Source organism: Lactuca virosa, chromosome 7, assembly GCF_052849685.1.
Source record: "Lactuca virosa cultivar CGN04683 chromosome 7, Lactuca_virosa_CGN04683_v6, whole genome shotgun sequence".
NCBI classification, from domain to species: domain Eukaryota; kingdom Viridiplantae; phylum Streptophyta; class Magnoliopsida; order Asterales; family Asteraceae; genus Lactuca; species Lactuca virosa.
In genome coordinates, this window is record NC_136432.1 from 148596983 (window position 1) to 148617914 (window position 20932).

The following is a 20932-nucleotide window of genomic DNA, read 5'->3' on the forward strand; positions in this document are numbered from 1 at the left end:
ATAAGTGGACCAAGCAGGAAACTCTTAACTCATGTGAGAAGAGTAAGGTAGCTCAGGGACTAATGTGAATATAGCCTAAATGGGAAGGAATCCTCGTAATGAGAAATCCATTAAGGCTTCGAAACACATAGAGTCATGGAGGATGGGGTCGATATGCTGCAACATGCTTCTAGGGACAACTAACTAGTACAAAGTTTCGAATATATACCTTCCCTAGAATTGCAAAACATGTTACACTATAGATCTTCGCTAAGAGCATTGCAAGCAAGTTAATCAAACAAAAATAGAAAAAAAATATTTTTAGCTTTTTAATTTTTGAATGAAAACAACAAAAATAAGAAAATCTTTTTGATATTTTTGATTTTGGAATGAAAATGACAAAAATAAGAAAATCTTTTTGATATTTTTGATTTTTGAATGAAAATGACAAAAATAAGAAAATCTTTTTGATATTTTTGATTTTTGAATGAAAAATGAAAAAACAAAAAAAATAACAGACTACCGAAATATAAAGTGTCGACATAAGGAAGAAAAGTATCGAAATTACTGTTGGAATGAAGTAGCGAAGCTTGTGTTAAATCGTTTAGAGGAATGTCGAAAGCGAAGCATGTCGAATGTTGAATGATGAACAGTAACCTCTGAATGGACCAGCGCTGTTTTGATATCACTTGACTTTATAACGAATTCAGACCTGGAATAGCATTCGCATCTTGCATGCCTAAGCCCGAAAAAATTCGGAAAAAACTCTTTTCATCCAATGGTTTTGTAAAGATATCAGCAAGTTGATTTGTGGTCTTTACAAAATGAACTTCAATTTTCCATCTTCAACGTGATCCTTGATAAAGTGATAACGAGGTGCAATATGTTTGGTCTTTGAATGTTGCACATGGTTATGGAAGATGCGAATATCACTTTGTGAGTCACAATACAACGGAATTTTCTTCATGTTGATTGCATAATCATGCAGTTGACTTTGAATCCAAATGATTTGAGAAGTGCAAGCTGCAGTAGCAACATATTCTGCTTCTGCTATGGAAATCGAAACACATGTTTGTTTCTTTGATTTCCAACTTACAAGTTTCCCATCCAAAAGTTGACATCCGCCACTTGTGCTTTTACGATCATGTTGACAACAACCCAAGCCAGCATCCGAAAATGCTTGAATGAAAAACCCTGCTTTCGAAGGATACCATAATCCTAACGAAATTGAGCCTTTGAGATATCGAAAAAATATTATTCACAGCTGTGAGATGAGGTTCCCTGGGATTTGATTGGTACTTAGCACAATTACAAATGGAAAACATTATATCATGTCAAGTAGCTGTTAGATATAATAATGAGCTAATCATGCTTCTGTATAATGTGAGATCGACAGCCGGCTTATCCAACAAAGGACCAAGTCTCGTTCCAACTGCCATCGGTACTCGCAACTTTGTGCCATTCGTCATGCCAAACATTTCCAAGAGAGTTTGAGTGTACTTCTCTTGATTGATGAAGATTCCTTCTCTGCTTTGATGAATGTTTAATCCCAGAAAATTGTTGATTTTCCCCATCATGTTCATCTCAAATTGACTTTTCATTAGATTCTCAAATTCACTTGATAAAGTACGGTCAGTAGAACCAAAAATAATATCAACAACATAAATTTGAACAAGCATGAGATGATTCCCAACTTTCTTTCGAAAGAGAGTGGGATCAACTGATCCTTGTTTAAATTTTTATTGCTTTAAGAATGTGGTAAGAGTTGCATACCAGGCTCTTGGAGCTTGTTTTAACCCATAAACACCCTTATCTAAATGTAACAATGATCAGGGAATTCTCATTAATAAAACCTGGGGGTTGCTCGACATACACCGTTTCTTCGAGTTCACCATTTACAAATGCACACTTGACATCCATCTGATAGACATCAAAATCCTTGTGTGCTGCTTAGGCTAAAAAGATTCGAACAGCCTCGAGTCTTGCGACAGGGGTGAAGGTTTCCTCATAGTCTATACCTTCTTGTTGCGAATAACCTTTAACAACAAGCCTAGCTTTGTTTCTAACAACAATACCATCTTTATTAGTTTTATTTTTAAAATCCATTTTAAGCCAACGATAGAAACATCATTTGGTTTTGGAATTAGTCTCCAGACTTTGTTTCTTTTGAATTCAGCAAGCTCAGATTGCATAGAAACAACCCAATCAGGATGTTCCATAGCATTCTTGACTAATTTAGTTTCGATTTTGGAAATGAAAACGTTGAACATGCAAAATTCTTGATGAATATTAAGTACCTCATTCTTTGCACGAAGTTGAGCTCTTGTTAGCACTCCATCATGAGGATCACCAAGAACTTTTTCTTTTAGATGACTTCGTGTCCATCTATCCGTTGGAGGATATGCAGGATCAAAGTCCAATGGTGCATCTTCGAACATTTCTTCAGTTTCCGATCCTTCCCCTACATTCGACATAGAATCAGGTAAGTCATGAAAAATATAAGTATTAACATTCAAAGTATTTGGTAGAGATCCAATTTGCTCCCCCTTAACAATTGGATCATTATTAGGATACTCCCCCTCGACATTAACATCCGGTTAATGTTGCTCCCCCTTGAAAGTATGTTCTCCCTCAACATTACCGGTTGAACTCAAATGCTCCCCCTCTACTTGAGCATTGGGTATTACATGTAAACTTTCGTTGATCATCGGAGAACTTGTTGAAGAGTTCATATCAACTGCATCCTATGAGATGGTCGAATCATCACTATGCTTCGATGCTTCAGGTATGTGATTATCATCATCATGAACTTTTGCATCAATTGCCTTGTCAGGAACACCAAAAATTAAATCATAATCAAAATCTAATGAATTCAAACTTTGAGATTCATCATTCGATTCATCAATGATTGGCTTTTTTTTAAAACATTTTTCGACTCTTTTAACATAATAATCATCAAAGGTAAGATTAAAAGTTTCTTCGATTTTCCTGGTTTGTTTGTTTAGCACCCTGTATGCAACTAAATTATGAGAATATCCTAGGAATATCCCTTCATCAGCTTTTGACTGAAATTTCAAAAGGTTATCCTTAAGATTCATAATGAAGCACCTGCAACCAAAAACATGGAAAAGTTTAACATTTGGTTTCCTATTGTTAATGATTCCATAAGGGGTGATATTAAATCGACGGTGAATGAAAGATCGATTTTGAGTGAACCAAGCTGTCGAAACTGCTTCATCCCAAAGATATTGTGGAAGATTCACATATGTGAGAATTATTCTTGTTGCTTCACAAAGAGACATGTTCCTCCTTTCGACAACACCATTTTGTTGAGGTGTGTAAGGAGTTGAAAATTTATGCGAAATTCCTTTTTTACTTAAGAACGAATCAAGAATTTTGTTCTTGAACTCTGAGCCATTGTCACTTTTGATCTTGCAAACCTTTTTCTTAAAACTCACTTCTATGTGCTTGATAAAGTCAATCATTTCTTGAGCTGTTTCTGACTTCAAATGAAGAAAATATACCGAAGTAAACCTGGAAAAATCATCAACAACAACCAAAGTGTACATTTTTTGTTGATAGTTTCAACAGTCAAAGGACCACATAGGTCAATATGAAGAAGTTCCAAAGGTTCAACTATCTTCGAATCAATGACAATTGGATGGCCTTATCTATGTTGTTTTCATTGTACGCAAGCTGCACACAAAGTATCATTATCAAAATTTAATACTGGCAAACCACTAACAAGATCTTTTACCACCAATTAATTCACATTCTTGAAATTCAAGTGAGAAAGTATTCGATGCCATAGCCAACTTAGGTCTGATGAAGCTTTCGAAAGTAAGAAAACTGAGGGAACACCAACAATAGGTTTGATGTCAAGGGTAAACATATCTTCTTTTCTCTTGGATTTGATCAAGACTTCTTTGGTGTCGATGTTCGAAATCACACTTCCTTCTTCATTAAAACCTGATTGACAGTGCCCACAACAAGTTGCGAAACACTTATCAAGTTATGTTGAAGACCTTCGACATATGCTACCTTGTTAACAGTAAACTTGTCATTCGTAACATTTGTTGGATAAGGTGTCTAAGTCCATAACTTATTTGGTATATACTTGACCCGACCCGGCATGGTCCATTTGGGTTGCACTTCACCCAAACTGTTTATGGATAATTTTATGAGAATTGTATACTTACGAGTTATTAATATATTATAAGTTATAATATATTAATATAAAGTCATGTTATTTAATTAGTTTTAATCAATTCATTGATTTAGTGATTAAAAGGAAGACTAATTAAATCATGGGCTATTATATTTATATGGTGTGGGCTAATGCTCATTTGTTAATGGGCTAAGCTTATATGGAAGTCCATGGATGATCCATGGAGCTTTTAACCCATGGATCCTTGGAAGAGGAAAAGACATGGGTTATTAGGGTTTCACCCTAACCATGCACACTATATAAACAAGCTTATGTTGCATGAAAAACACCCTAGTGTGTGGGTAATAGTGGTGGGCGATTTCTAAGTGTTAGTATACTCTCTCATACATTTTCCAAGTTTGTGGTGATTTGTGATTTCCATTTGAGGCATTCACATTATTGGTGCTTGGCTCTCAAACTCCAAGGAATCAGCAATCAACAAGAGGTATGTAATTCATCTAGTTCTTTTATGTTTAAAAGTACCCCATGCCATGCTAGATAGGTTATAAACCTTGGAAATTAATATTTTGCATGTACCTTAGACAAACATAGATCCAAGGTTTATTAGGGTTGCATGTACACTTAGGAAGTGTTAGAATGCTCAAAACCCAACAGTGGTATCAAAGCGTAGGCTTGTTTGTTTGATACTTGATGCAAAATAGTGATAAAAAGTAGATTTTTTGCTGTCTGACTGATGAACTCGCCGAGTCCATGGGGGGACTCGCCGAGTTCATGTGTAAACTCATCCTACTCGCCGAGTAGGTTCGTGCACTCGGCGAGTAGGAGCCTCAGAATGCAGATTTTCGACTTTTGCTGCTGGAAATGGACTAGAAACATTACCCTAAACTGTTTTGGTGTTTTAAAACTTGTTTTAGTTGGTGTAATGGTTGTTCTAATCCATTTACAATAGCTTATATCAAAATTTCATGCTTTGTATGTGTTCATATAATTCTTGAAACTTTGATGATCATGTTCATGTTCTTATGAATTTAGAAGATGATAGGAATTATTTGCTGAATTGTTTAGGATTAATTCTTGATCATTTATGTGTTTTAATGGAATCCATAATTTGTCCTCAAGTTATGGATTTCCAAAGGTCACTTCTTTTAAACACACATTTAAAACACATAAGTTACATAAAATGAAGAGTCTTCATTTTTATGAACCTTTAATTCATAAGTTATGAAATGAAAAGTTTTGGATAGTTACAAAACTTGCCCTCAAGTTTTGGAATTTGTAAAGTTTCACACACTTTAATAAACTTTAATTCCAAACCCTTAGAGTTTTAAAAGTTAAAATTCAACCCTTATACTATTTATAACATTAATGGTTAATTATTATATATATATGTATAAGATCAAGTCGTTTTACCGTTAGTAGGCCTCATTCACGAAGCCGGTCTATAAGGGGGGTATAAGGTTGTTGCCTATAAAATGGCAACTTAATGGGTGTCCATTCTCACCCACCGCTTCCTTGATCGGTGGACGGTCGTTAGCCGAACAGGTAGGACAATGACTTTAAATTCTCATTAAAAGTATAATGAATATTATAAAGTAACTAAACCTTTTATAAATTCCCAATCTTAGTTACTTTAGGAAAATGTGAATATGGTGCTAACCCATGAAATTCACACTTTGTACCTTACCAAGTCGTTGGTGGAGCGTGTGTGGTTAACCGGCACACTAACATGGACTAGTAAGGATCACGAAGGGTGACTTAATGTTTATCATAGATCGGTGGAGCGTGTGTGGTTAACCGGCACATCGATTAGGTGATAATATTAAGGGTAGCAAGTGAGTTTGCATGGTTATTCACACCTTGTTTTGTGATCCTCGGCATCCCAGTCACAAAACTTGAGAGGGCACAATCGAGATTGAAACATGCCATTGAAAAGTTCAATGAATCTCAAAAGATCTAGGAGTTTCAAATCCAATTAAAACCTAATAAATTATTTCGTTTTTCATGGTGGAAATTGGTGAATCGTCATTCACCTACCTTCAAATATTTTATAGCTTGGATTACGGCATCCCTCTTCCAAGTTATAAAATATTGTGTTGGGTCCTAGCCTTAATATTTCATATTGGGTGTTATATTAAGGACTTGAATCAACTAACTTGATTTTCTCCCATTGTAGATGTCTGGTTCAGACAACTATGATCTTCCCAAATCGCTTGAAACAAGCTTTCCTCCTGAAGATGATGTCCCTCAACATCATGCTTCACTCCCCCCACCTCCTCCATTTATTCTCCCTGACCCACAAGCCCAAAGACTTGAAAGGTTCAAGGTCACTCAAGCTCTACTAGAAATGAAACATAAAGATGGAAGACCTGTGTGCACTCATGTCTTAGGAATGAAGTCACACATTGACAGGTTGAGAATGTTGGGTGCTGTTATTTCAAGGAAGTTCGCTGTTGACTGGGTTCTTCAGTCACTTCCTGAGTCATATAGTGAGTTTATTAAAGACTACCATATGACAGATCCTGACATAACCCTAATAGATCTTTCTTATTTGCTTGTTGCTGCTGAATCAGCAATGATTTGGCGCAATGGTCAAGCAAATATTGATGGAAGGTCTAATTTTCAAACTTCCATGGACATGGACAATGGTAACATTGGAAGTCCAGAAAATCTTTCTCTTCCCAATGAAAAGGGATCGGCCTTGGTCAACCCGGTTGACCAAAAGGTAAAGGGAAAGGCTAAGTCTGTGATTGTCTCGTGTACCATTCCCAAAGAGTCTATATGTTTTTATTGTCATGAGAAGGGATATTGGAAGCGAAGCTGCCCTGAATACCTGAAATATTTGAAAGCAAGTAGAGACAAAATGTTTGACTCGGCTTCAGGTAAGTCCACTATCTAACTTTGTTAAAGTTCCTAATTGTTGATTCTTATTACATGATGTGACTAGGTTGCATCTTGATGTTTAGCAGGATCGAGCAAAAGGAAGGTTAAAAGAAGAGTGTGTTGAATCTGATCACGAAGATGGATTTCTATCGCATGGTTCGAGGATCGGATTTTGAGTCACTACTTAAAAGTTATGATAGATTGCTAAGAAATATGTAATAGCATAGTTTTCATTTAAAGTTGCATTGTAAGGAATATTTTTCCGCATTTTAATAAAGAAATAAAAGTTTTGTTTAGTTTATTTTATATTATATCCCCTTACAATGGCATTTATGGAAAATTGATGTTTGTATGTTTCTAGCAATATTGGAAATATGAGTTTGATTCTCTCATATGTGGTAGTGTCTGAATTTACCAAATGAGGAAAGGTTCTCATCACCCAAGCTTCAGTTAGACAGAAACTTGGAATCATACAAGTTGTATTGTATGATGAATGAGAATTTTCATCTTTGTAAAATTGAGACTAATTCATTGATCACATGCATATGTGAGCCAATTGAAGGACTAAGGAGTGAGGCACACTGGGTGTGTGCTGGTCAAGGTCCACCACAAAGATCGATTCGTCATGATTTACTACAGATTAGTAAATATGGTTATACTTATAAGGTTAAGTATAATTCTGTAACATTGGAAAAGTTTCAATGTATGGCAGAACGGATGAGAAGAATCAAATTTGGCAGAGAGATAAAAAGTTTCTCAAATCTGAAAAGATGGGAGAGTACTTTAGTATCATGTTTTATGATCATCTTAATGATTATGAAACCATATCACAAATTCATACTCTAAGGACATCTTAGTGCATTGTTATGACTAAGATGAGAGGTCGTGAATTGTTGGAATGGTTAAAATCAAGAAGATGGATCATACTTCGTTCCAAAAACAACTCTTAGAGTCATACTCCAAGATTGTAACATTGAGTGACATAAAGTAAGGTTTAAAACACTTATCAAATGTAGTGTAAAATGTTTTCTACTCCTGTACATTTGAAATTGGTAAGTTGTGATGTCTTGGATAAGACAAAGACCAACTAAGACCAATTGTGTGAAGTGTTTATCTTGATAAGAGTTCGCACTATTCCTTGAATATTTGTTTTGTCAAGGAATGGTCCTTGACTAGGGAAACTTATATGTCAAGAGGACAGTGGGAGTCTTTAAGATCCTGAAAGGATTTCAAGATATCAAGAGTAAAACCTGAGTTTTATCACTAGCACACGACTTAAGGTTTGCAACCTATTAAGTTGACATAATTCTTGTTTCTGTGTCTGTTCCTATTAAGTTGACTATGCATATGAGTTTTGTTAGTTCTAAACTATGTGCATAACAGCTTGGAAGCATTGGTGGGCCTTGTGCTACCAGGTGACAAGAAATTAAGATTGAACAAGTTCAATCCATGTAAGGCTAATTTGTCACTAACCTTGTCTTGTGATTATGGTTTTGACAAATTCACATGGATAGAAACTCATACACTATAAAATCTAAGTGTCATAAGGTTTCTCTCCGATTCATGAAACTGATGGTGAGGAAATGCTTTCACTAAGAAGATTTTAAGTAGATAGCAATTGTGATGTTTGCATTCTCAAAGTCGTTAGTGGAGCGTGTGTGGTTAACCGGCACACTAACATGGACTTGTGAGAAATGGCAAAGGTCTAAACAATTAAGACTATGATTACGGCATCCCTTTTCATAGTTCTGGAAATTGTTTAGACACACATGTGAGCTATCTAAGAAAGGGTGTACGAATCTAAATTTCAGGAGTCCAGCTGATTTCTGGAAATATGTCAGAGCTAGTGGGAGCATAAGTGTTATGCTGATAATCATCATGTTAGTGGGAGCATGATTATTATGTTTAGTGTTGCAAGTTAGCAATGTTAATTATAGAAAACCAAAAGTTTCAATTCGTAAAGTTGTAGGGGTTGAAAAGTTGTTTTGCTATAATTAAGGGAGAGGAAATTATACTTCATTTCAATTCTAAAAGCTTAGATTGAGTTTTTAATCATCTTTAGTCAAGGATATATATATGTATTTTATGTTGGAATGGTTCAACTTAAAGAAATTCTATATATATTGCGTTATCAAAATTCGATTATGATTACGGCATCCCTCTTCATAGTTAAATTTTGAAAACATGGCAAATAAAAAATATTGTAGCAAAAGACTGGTCTAGTATCATGTCTTTATGTGAGACATCATGAATCGTGTTCCATATACTTCAGATATAGGATCGATTTCATGTGCTATAATATTCATCCTTATTGTAGGAAAAGACTGGTCTAGTATTATGTCTTTATGTGAGACATCATGAATCGTGTCCCATATGCTTCGGATATAGGATCGATTTCATGTGCTATAATATTTATCCTTTCTAAATTTTCCAAATGCTTAGGGCATTAAGAAGGGAAAAGTCTAGAATTGGATATGACTAAAGTGATTAAGCAATTGTCGAGGACAATATAAGGTTCTCCAAAGATTGGTTGCTCAGGGACAGTTGGACGTAGGATATAAATTATTGGAAATGACCATATTGACATATTCTGAAAAGAGGTAACTCTTGTTCGGAAGTGATAGTCAAAATGGGACTATGGAAATTTCTCCATAGGTGGAAGTTATTCAATCTGTATAAGATTAGAAAACCTTAGTGCAAGAAGGATGTTCAAAGCAATGTACTTTGAATATGAGACTTCGTTTCCATAGAGTTGATCTCCTTTGGAATACTCTGTAATGACTGTTGACAAGTTTTGTGACTTTGTGCATAATCATTACAAGAGGAACATTACATAAAAGTTTAAAATCTAACAGTTTTTTTGGTAAATGGTAGGAATTAGGAATTTTTACATTTACAATAAGGATTTGGGATTGTGAAATGAGCATCATTGGAATCATGTTCAAATGATCTATTTCACAAAGTAAAGATCATACACAAACATAGTGTGCATACTTGGAGTATGGCATAACTATTGTTTAGAAAAACAAAGTGTACATACTAGGAGCATGGGACAACTGTTGTTTTTATTCAAGTATTAAGTTGATTATTTGAAACATTATACAATGAATAATGTGTAATCAATATGGTGATAAATAAAAGGTGGTTTTATTTATATTCAAAAGGGTTCTGAGACCATATTGGATTCGATTATTATTGTGTTTCACTTTGCATGTTTTGACTTCCAGAATAGCTAGGTTATTCTTTCCGAATGACTAAGTTATTTAAACACTCCACAGTCGTTCATATGTTGGAAGTAGGTATGGATTAAGACTGTCATGAATCGAGTTTGTAGATGGCTAAATGTGTTTAGTCATAGCAATGGTTGCTACAACATTCATGAGTGCTCATAAGTTATCAGTATTGGAATTAACCCATGCTCACTTGTATCACTTCATGGAATTTATCTCGAGTGATCGTGAGACGGTAATATCATATAAGTCTTCAAACCTAGAGATATGAGTTGTTACCTATGAGTTGGTTGTGCATTGATTGCACGTAAACGCATCAGTAACTTGATGTTATAAAACGTGCCTTTGTGTATAGTTCAACAAGTAGTAGAAACAAGTATATGAGTCGAAGTTTATCTGTTCCTTCTAGTCCTTGGAGGATTAGAAGCGATATCTGGGCCCCTCGATGATTTTGTTTTGACCTATGTACCGGGCCCGGTCAGAACCTAATTGATGTGTTCAATTTAGTTCTTTGTCAAACAAATCGGAAATCGGGAAACAAACTGCTGGACAATAAGTACGACGTTGTTCCATGTATTTGTCCGGCTGATATCATGAGAACAGAGGATTATATGATCACTTATCTAAAATGGCGCTTCATAGTTCAACAGAGTTTTCGAGAGCTACGATTGTTGGTTGGTTCCTGAAGTAACATACGCAAATACAGTTATTAGACTTATCCAAGTGGGAGAGTGTTGGATAAGGTGTCTAAGTCCATAACTTATTTGGTATATACTTGACCCGACCCGGCATGGTCCATTTGGGTTGCACTTCACCCAAACTGTTTATGGATAATTTTATGAGAATTGTACACTTATGATTTATTAATATATTATAAGTTATAATATATTAATATAAAGTCATGTTATTTAATTAGTTTTAATCTTGAATTAATTATGAATTGATTTAGTGATTAAAAGGAAGACTAATTAAATCATGGGCTATTATATTTATATGGTGTGGGCTAATGCTCATTTGTTAATGGGCTAAGCTTATATGGAAGTCCATGGATGATCCATGGAGCTTTTAACCCATGGATCCTTGGAAGAGGAAAAGACATGGGTTATTAGGGTTTCACCCTAACCATGCACACTATATAAACAAGCTTATGTTGCATGAAAAACACCCTAGTGTGTGGGTAATAGTGGTGGGCGATTTCTAAGTGTTAGTATACTCTCTCATACATTTTCCAAGTTTGTGGTGATTTGTGATTTCCATTTGAGGCATTCACATTATTGGTGCTTGGCTCTCAAACTCCAAGGAATCAGCAATCAACAAGAGGTATGTAATTCATCTAGTTCTTTTATGTTTAAAAGTACCCCATGCCATGCTAAATAGGTTATAAACCTTGGAAATTAATATTTTGCATGTACCTTAGACAAACATAGATCCAAGGTTTATTAGGGTTGCATCTACACTTAGGAAGTGTTAGAATGCTCAAAACCCAACAACATTACCATAACCTTTGACATAACATTTGTGATTATTTCCAAATTTCACCACTCCAACATTTTCTAAACTTCAATAGTCTCGCAAGTTTTCCTTCCTTCCAGTCATGTGACGAGAGCAACCAATATCAATGTACCATTTTTCATCATATTGTTGTCCTCAAGGCTTTTCGGGTCCTTGGTTATTAGAATAAAATGCATGATGAAATGAAGATCCTAAAACTCAATTTTGAACTTTTGATTTCAAACTGTCAATTAAATCAACTTCGATAGACGAAGGTATTAAAATGAAATCATTTTATTGTTTAGAGTCAACACTAACTTTCCCTTTAACCTTCTCAGTTCGTTTCACCTCGACTTTTGCTTTTGGAAGAAATTTCCACTATCGAATCGTGGGATTCGACTCCTTGGATGAAGAGCTTCCACTTTATGATTCATTGAAGTAGCTTTCATAACTTTACCTGATCTCTTCCTGAGAGAATTTCCCATTTTGATATTGTTTTCCTTTTCCTTCTAGCCAATGGTTAATTTTTTTAACATCAGTTTTTCCTATAGAAAACGAAGTATTGCTTGGCTTCTTCGAATGATGGTTGGGAAAATGAGGTTATGTAGGTTTGAATGTCTCATTTCTCTTGACATTTTTTCAAAATGTTGTTTTGAAAAATCAGTATTCACTTGCGGTTGAAATCGATTTTGAAAAATCAGTATTCATTGGATTTTTGGAAAACTTGTGAACCATTCGACAAGCGCTTTTGATCAGAAATTTGAGAAAAATTCCTTTGTCCACTTGGTTGAAAACCATTTATTTGAAAATTATTTTGTGAAAACCTTTTGTGTTGAGAATAATGAACAAAATTTTTTGCTTGTTGATTTTTCACAAAATTCTCTTTGTTTGAGTTTTGAAATTTTGGTTTAGTATTGGATGACGAAGCTTCTTGTTGAATTTTTGAAACGTCTTTTTGTGATGAACTTTTTGACAAATCTTTTTTAGATTGAGTGGATGTTTTCTTAATAGAAAATTTGTTTTGAGAATTTGTCAGATGATTTACACTTAATTGGTTCAGATGATTTTGTTTCTTTCGAGACTAAATATTTTGTCAATAAACCTTCTTCATTTCTTTAGTCATCGAAATCCCTTGTTCTTTTGATATCTTTTTAATTTGTTCTTTGAAATTTTAAACATTTTGTTTTGACTTTTCAAAAACTTTTTCTTTTGACAGTTTTTCATCTTTTGGTTAGTCAGATTTAACAACCCAATTTCTTCATGGTTTTTGTCTTTGAAAAGTGGAAGAATTCTTGTTGGGATTATTTTTGACAACGCTTTGGTTTGAGAAAAATCCTTCTTTCGAAGGTTTCTTGTTATCTTCTTCAACTATTTTGTTGATTTCAGGTTTAACTTTATCACCCTTCCCAGAGGTAACAAACACCTGATTTGGAAAGATAACTTCATCGGTGCATTTGAAGTTTGGATACACAACTGAATTTGATTCAAGTTAATGAGAGCCTTTTTCCTTCACTATTATGTTGAACTTCTCTATTTCCTCATAGACCTGATCAACTACAACCCGGGCTATGGTTGTTTCTTTCGAAACGTCATCATTGTCATCATCACTGTCAGTTTGACTATCTTCGACACTCACATCGTCAAGATAATGAACTTTCGAAGTCGAGGGTTGGCCAGTGTCAACTTTAACCGAAGAATCATAACATTTTTCTTTATCCTTAGCCATCGAAGTCACATTAATGACAGATAACTGATAACAGTTAACAACTTCCTCTTCCTCAATTTCACTAATATTGTCAGAATCATCTTCGATATCAGGAAAATTGTTTTGAGAGTTAGATGTCGAATTCTGAGTTCTTTTCAAAATTTTAATTTGTTCGTTTTTTGTCAAGGTATTATTCATAATATCAACAAGATCATTTGCATCTAAACATTCATCAATTTTCATAACATCATATGCATAAGAACCTATTGGGACTTTATCATACTCAGAAATTTTCTTTTCACAATCATAGGAAGTCGAATCTATTTTCTCCCTTTCGAAAGCTAAAAAGGGAAAAAACTTCCTATACTGTTCTTTACTAATATCAGATGAATGATGTAAAGTAGTTAATTTTCCATACAAGCTTTTAGCAATATTACAATAGATGTTTCTTTGTTTATGCAAATCTTTATTATCAGATCTAAGTCTGTCTCGATCACACATTACATTAGTCAACTGTAAATCTAATTGCTCTAACTTAGTTTTCTTGGTCTCCAAAGTCCTCTGAGTTTCTAGTAGTTGCAAATTGAACTTTTTGGCATCACTACTAGCAGAAATAGTCAAATCATTAAAGTAAGTAATTGCTTTATCAAACTTAGATAACATTGAATTATATGTACTTGAAGGAATATTAAAGGATTGTAGAAGAGAACATACCTGTGAAGTCATGGGTGACTTGTAAGAAGTTGTCGAGACAAATCATCTCCCAGTTAGAATCTCCTTATCCTCATCTTCATCTTCATGCTTTGAGAACATTGCCCCATGTGTCAGGTTTCGCATTTCCTCATCATCAGAACCTGATGACCAAATTTGGTAGGTTCCTTCTTCATCATCCATGCCTTTTGCTATAAGTGACATCCCCTTTGTTTTTGCTCTAACATCCACCAACCTTTCCACATAATAAGCTTCATCTTTAACCTTATTCTTCTTTCCATCCCTCTTTCACAACATGCAATCACTTGACATATGATTCGCTCCATTGCAGTAATGGTAGTCGAATCCAGAGCCACCTTTTAGCTTTTTCTCCACCTTCGCATCTTCAGACTTGACTTCCTTCTTTTGCACGTTCTTTTCCTTACTCACAGTCTTTCCTGGAAATTTTCCTTTCACTTCACTTTTTCGTGGCTTCGCATTAAAAGGATTTTTGAAAAACTTATTTACTCGATTGTTTGAGTAAAATGCAACTGCTTCGTGATCAGAGTTGATGATTAAGCCTTCATCTTCCGAATTCTCCTTCTCATTAGTTCCTTTCTCAACCTCTTTCCAGTAACCTTCGACACAAGAGCAAGAGGACCACCCAGACTGATCCTTGTTTCTTCAGCAATTTCATTCACTTCAAATTCATGTGCTTTTAACACATTGTAGAGATCATTCAGTGACAAATAGTCGAAACTTTGTTGTGTCTTAATCATAAGACTAACATTTCTCCATTCTTTTCGAAGTCCCGTGATGAATGTTAGATTGAACACCATTGTTTACCGAATTACCCCATATTTGTTACATTTTAATATGAGATCATTCAGACGATCATAGTAGAGCTCAATAGATTCACCTTCCTTCTGCTTAAAGTCTCCTAACTCAAACATACATTATTTGACTGAGCTAATCTTCGTTTTCTCGCTTCCTTGATACTTCTCCTTCAGCGTATCCCAAATCTCCTTTGAAGTTTACAACTGCGCACATAAATGTATAAAACTGGAGGAAGAGCACCTCGGAGTTCAAACATACATTTCTTTTCATTCTTCTTTAGTTTCTCAACCTGTTCTGCAACATCTTGATTATTAGCAGAAGTTCCAAGAATTTGAACAGCAGGAAGAGGAAGAACATCATCAGTGATGCATTTCCAGAGGTCTTCATCTATTCCATTCAAATAGTCCTCCATACGATCCGCCCATTGAACGTAGAACTCTGGAATCAACATCATAATTTTGGTTGAAGAACCAAGAAGATACGAGTAAGAAGTCATGGTGTTCAAGTTGAAGTTCATCATGGATGTACGAATGAAATTTGAGAAAAGCTTTAAAAATTGAGAATTGATTGACTAAAACTTATAGAAAAACTGAAAGACGTAACTCGATCTTACAAATCGTAAGCAGGATCGAATCAAAACAGATGATCTGTGATGATTTTCCGAATCAAAAGAGCAGAATATTTTGAATCTGAAACGAGAGTCAAAACCTTTGAAAAAAATGAAAATCAGATCAAAGCTGAATGAATCCTGCTCTGATACCAATTGTAGTTACGATTTTATCGAGTATAAATTACAAGATCAGAGTAAAGTAAGAATTAAGAACACAAGATCTAAATAGAATCTGTTTGGCTCGATTATGTCACACCCCCGGACCAGACGGCGAAAACGTCCAGAGGCGGGTGACTTCATTGTGCAGTATCATAACAATAGAATATAAATGAAACAGAGCAATCCAAACATCATACATTGAGATAACAAACTTACATTGTTTACATATTGTGCTTGTCCTTCGAATTAAACAAAAGAGACATAAGCAGAAAAATCCAAACTACAACTAATATTCTTGCATCCGCGTCCCTTGTTACCTGCTTACTAGATCCCTGAGAATACAAGTCGTTTTGAAAAGCGTCAACTAAAAAGTTGGTGAGTTCATAAGCATTTTTGTATAAAATCATTTACACTTGTTTTGAATCGTTCTCATTGTACTTTCAGAAAATCCGATATTTTCTATGAAATCGTTTGAAGTCTTGCCTTGAAAATCATGGATATATGTGTGCATGTCATTACTTTTGTTCATCCTTATAAGGAGTGTTTTGAAAAGTAATGTCATTTGTAAAAGCGAGCTGTGTATGAGAATAGTTCTTTTGAGTGTGCGTTCTAGTTTATCGTTATCGAAATCGTAGAAAATCGTTTTCTCCAGAAAATCCTATATTTTCTGCTATAAAATATTCGTAAGTTCTAGTTCCAACTATGTCTATGTGTGGGTTAGTTTATCGTTTTCAAAATTGTTTACAAACGTTTTCCATAGAGTCCTATGCTTTCTAATTTGTAAAATAGTAGTATTACGAATCTATACTTGTTAGGAGAAAGAATCAACATGGCAATTGTGGACATTCTACGCGATGAAAAGGACAGTCAACGCAACAAATGAGGACCATCACTTATCATGTATAGGACGGTGAACACAACGTGCCAAAATTTATTGATGAGGTTTTTCCTTACATAAATTTCTGGATGACATAACATATTCTAGTGAGTCATTATAACCATACTAATCTGACGGAGTGCTTGTTTTGGCGTTTCTCAGGCGCCCTAGTTTTGGAAAAGACATTTGTCACCCTAGACTGGCCTGTCTAGTTGTAGCGAACAACGAAGGTGCGGGGTGTCAACCCCGTATAGATCTATACACAAATTCCCGCTCTCCCTCCAGGAGACTCTGGCCATAACTCCTTACAGGACTTTAGACGTACACTAATATTTTTATATTTAGGTACTTTTGAGATTTGTCTGACTAGAATATTAACAACCTTTTGAGAAATCGTTAAAGATCCATTATTTGTTAGATAAATAATGAAATTCGTACTCATTGAATAGAAATATCGTTCTCGTTCCATATCGTTTGAATAGTAATAGTCAACCGTTTCCAGAAAAATCCCTTATTTTCAAAAAGAGAATATGGTTAAAAATCTTTGTTCCTCCTATGGAGTAAAATTGAGTGTGTGTTCTAGTTTATCGTTATCGAAATCGTAGAAAATCGTTTTCTCCAGAAAATCCTATATTTTCTACTATAAAATATTCGTAAGTTCTAGTTCCAACTATGTATATGTGTGGGTTAGTTTATCGTTTTCAAAATTGTTTACAAACGTTTTCCATAGAGTCCTACGCTTTCTAATTTCTAAAATAGTAGTATTATGACTCTATACTTGTTAGGAGAAAGAATCAACTTGGCAATTGTGGACATTCTACGCGATGAAAAAGGACAGTCAACGCAACAAATGCGGACCATCACTTATCATGTATAGGAAGGTCAACAAAACGTGCAAAAATTTATTTATGAGGTTTTTCCTTACATAAATTTCTGGATGACATAACATATTCTAGTGAGTCGTTATAACCATACTAATCTGACGGAGTGCTTGTTTTGGCGTTTCTCAGGCGCCCTAGTTTTGGCAAAGACATTTGTCACCCTAGACTGGCCTGTCTAGCTGTAGCGAATAGCGAAGGTGCGGGGTGTCAACCCCGTATAGATCTATACACATATTTCTGCTGTCCCTCCAGGAGACTCTGGCCATAACTCCTTACAGGACTTTAGACGTACACTAATATTTTTATATTTAGGTACTTTTGAGATTTGTCTGATTAGAATATTAACAACCTTTTGAGCAATCGTTAGAGATCCATTATTTGTTAGATAAATAATGAAATTCGTACTCATTGAATAGAAATATTGTTCTCGTTCCATATCGTTGACTGTGCTCGTTAACTGGGTGCTCGTGTTCGTTCCTTTTCGTTTATTGAAAAATAAGTCATTTTAGTCAAGAGAAAAAGTGTCAAGTTATAATTTGTATAAATTTATAACTGCCGGTTAAGACACGCATTTTCTGTTTTATGACATATAGAACATTACTTATGTTCTTGGAGGTTTTACGACAGCAGTTTATGACATGCAAATATTTCTGTCATAAAGACTTTATTTGTATATTTTCTTGACGCAAACTTTTATATCGAATATTTATAAAATACTGCCTGATAATTTGCAAATAGTCACAAAGTTTCCATTTTCGAAAATTACTAGAAATAGTGTTAACTTATCAAGGTCCCTTTTTATAACTTTTATCTCTAGACATGAAAGTATAGATAAAGGGGTTTAGTTGGACACACCCAATAGTTGGGAGGCTCTTTTGTACACAAAGTATCCTCTGTTCTTTAATAATTTAATAATATTTCACACACACATACAAACATACGCATACATGCAATTATTCAAGTATTTAAGCAAGATTTGACTTGTACTCTCCCCCAAAAACATTAAAACATTGATAAAGGTGGGGTATGAAGCTCACTTGGAGTTGGTTGTGGAGTTGTTTGGAGTGATGGAGTGGAGATTCAAGCCTAAACTTTGGCTGAGATGAGGAACTTCCCTGGAAGGGATGTTTTCCTAAAGGTGATTATCACATATTATTATGAATAAAATAATATGGATTCATCTTGAAAATTATAAAATTTTTGATGAGTGGGGAACTTACTCAGGAAGAAGTTGAGAACTTTTCCTTCAGCAATATCCTTGTTCTTGCCTTGGAGATGAGTTTTGAGGGGAAATGGGAAAAGTGATAGAAAATGTGAAGTCTAAACCCCTTTACTGTCGTTGCCTTAAGGAGTATAAGAAAAAAGGGAGAGAATCTTTGGTGCATGGGGTTCATGCGTTGTTATTTGGTGGGTAATGCATTGAATACTACAACTTGCATGGGGAAATGGAAGATTACATCCAATCACAAGGTCAAACCTCCTTGTCCTTATCTTGATTTAGGATAGGATCTTCCTAAATCCTAAACTCTTATTTTATGTAAATATGATTTAAATAATTAAATTTGGCATAAAATAGAGGTTTTAGGGGTCTCAGTTAAGAAAAACACGAGTTTGGTGGGATTCCCGACGTCAAAATACCTTAAAATGATGAAAAGGTCTGAAAATGACAAAAATCCGGAATGAAGGGGTGAAATCTGGAGCCACAACATGAATTCCGAAGCTCCTCTTAGCATTCCAGAGCTATATCCCAAATTCTGGAAGGGAGGATTAGGGTTGCGAGGGTCCGAAGTGGGTAGGCAAGGAGTTCCGGAGGCGCTGGGCGAGGTCCGAAGCATTCTTCTCGGATCCGAGGTCAGGAGCGAAGCTGTCCGGTTCAGCTTGGAGGTTCGAACCACCCCACATGTTCCGGAGTCAGAAGAAGGTTCCGAAGTAGGAGGATAGTCCGGACTAAGGAAGATCCGAAGTGAGAAGCTTCTTGGTTTCTTAGAAGGTATCCGGACAAACAGGGTTCCGGACCAAGAGGAGTCCGGACCAAGAGGGTTCCGGACCAAGTGGGTTCCGGACCAAGAGGTTCAGGACCAAGAGGGTTCCGGACCAAGAGGGTCATTTTGGGTTTTCTCCTCCGGTTTTGGGCTGTTTTCGACTGAGGAAGGGACGTAGAGAGATTTGGGAGAGATTCCACATACTTGGAGAGATTTGGGAGAGATTTCACATACTTGGAGAGTTTTCACATATGGGAGAGATTTGGGAGAAATTCCACATACTTGGAGAGATTTGGGAGAGATTTCACATATGGGAGAGATTTGGGAGAGATTCCACATACTTGGAGAGGTTTGGGAGAGATTTCACATACTTGGAGAGATTTGGAAGAGATTTCACATACTTGGAGAGATTTGGGAGAGATTTCACATACTTGGAGAGAATTGGGAGAGATTTCATATACTTGGAGAGAATTGGGAGAGATTTCACATACTTGGAGAGATTTGGGAGAGATTTCACATACTTGGAGATTTGGGAGAGACTTGAGTTACATGGAGAGATTTGCACTCTATCTTTCCATGGTCCATTAGGAACCATAAAGTACACTTTTAATGTGTTAGCACAAGTCTCACAATAGTTATTGCTTACATGAGGGCGGAATTTCCAAGCCAAAATGCTAGTTGTGACAGATTACGCTTTCAACGAATACAGAGAAAACTCAGAGAATACAATGTGAATGCCAAAGCTACCCTCTAACTATAGTATTCATCCCATATATATAGGGATAAGGAAAGCGTACAAAAAAATATAAGGGACTAAGACACTTAAGCTATGATACAAAATGCCCTTATAATAAACTAACAAACAAACATTTGATACTCAGAATGACATAGACAACCTTCGACCTCTCACAACAACATTCGACCTCAACATTAGCGACGACATTAGGGTTTTAGCAGCGACACCCGTACGAGGGAAAACATAGTGCCTTTTTTTAGCATTAGCGGCGACGGTGTCGCCGCCATTGACGTCGCCGCCAATACGCTGACCGAACATCGCTTTCAGCCGTTCGATTAGGTCCAGATCAACGGACACGGTTAACCACATTGTTTTGACGCGGATCGTGGTTTTCTAATATTAGCGATGACGCCATTAGCAGCGACACACACTATGACTGGCGACATGTAACGCGCAAATTACATGTCGCCGCAAATAGTGTGTGTCGCCGCTATTGCCCTTTTTTCTTGTAATGTATATATACACATTAATGTACAGATAAAAAAACATCTTAATAAGTTAAAACACTTTTATAGAAAGTGATTTTTTTGAAAAAAAATAAATTCAAAACAAACGTTTTACTACTTAGGTGCATATGGTGCACATTTTACGTTAAATGCACAAAAAAAAATTAAAACTCAATATAAATATGGGTAGAGGTTGAAATA